This window comes from Penaeus monodon, chromosome 30 (assembly GCF_015228065.2).
Source record: "Penaeus monodon isolate SGIC_2016 chromosome 30, NSTDA_Pmon_1, whole genome shotgun sequence".
Taxonomy (NCBI): domain Eukaryota; kingdom Metazoa; phylum Arthropoda; class Malacostraca; order Decapoda; family Penaeidae; genus Penaeus; species Penaeus monodon.
This window is the reverse complement of record NC_051415.1, coordinates 4,225,435-4,225,734: the sequence shown is the minus strand read 5'-3', so window position 1 is coordinate 4,225,734 and position 300 is coordinate 4,225,435. Positions and strand designations below refer to the sequence as shown.

Below are 300 nucleotides of genomic sequence, written 5' to 3'. Positions count from 1 at the left end.
CCTTCAGTCAACCATCTAGGATATTAACTTCCTCTCCGATATTTAATATGATCTCAATATTTGAAAAAAAAAGTTGTTTAACATGTGACGGCATCTGCGCCTTAGCAAAGCAACCGGTCCATGCAAAATGGCCTGATCGCGCCTCCCACTCTCCTCCGTGTCAAAAGGTACGCATTGCAATGTTCATCCTTTCAGTTAGCGCAGCCGGGTTGTCAGCGGAAGGGCGCCCAGGTGAGCCAGGCATTGCACGGGCTCAGCCTCTTCGCGTAGTTGAGTGGGATTTTTGAGTTTCGTTAAGCC

General features: G+C 48.7%; 1 protein-coding gene across 1 annotated transcript in view; it reads left to right on the top strand.

Moving 5' to 3' along the window:
* Positions 1 to 300, top strand: part of LOC119592473 — a gene marked incomplete in the record, with an annotated part of 52,011 nt that overhangs the window by 12,683 nt on the left and 39,028 nt on the right.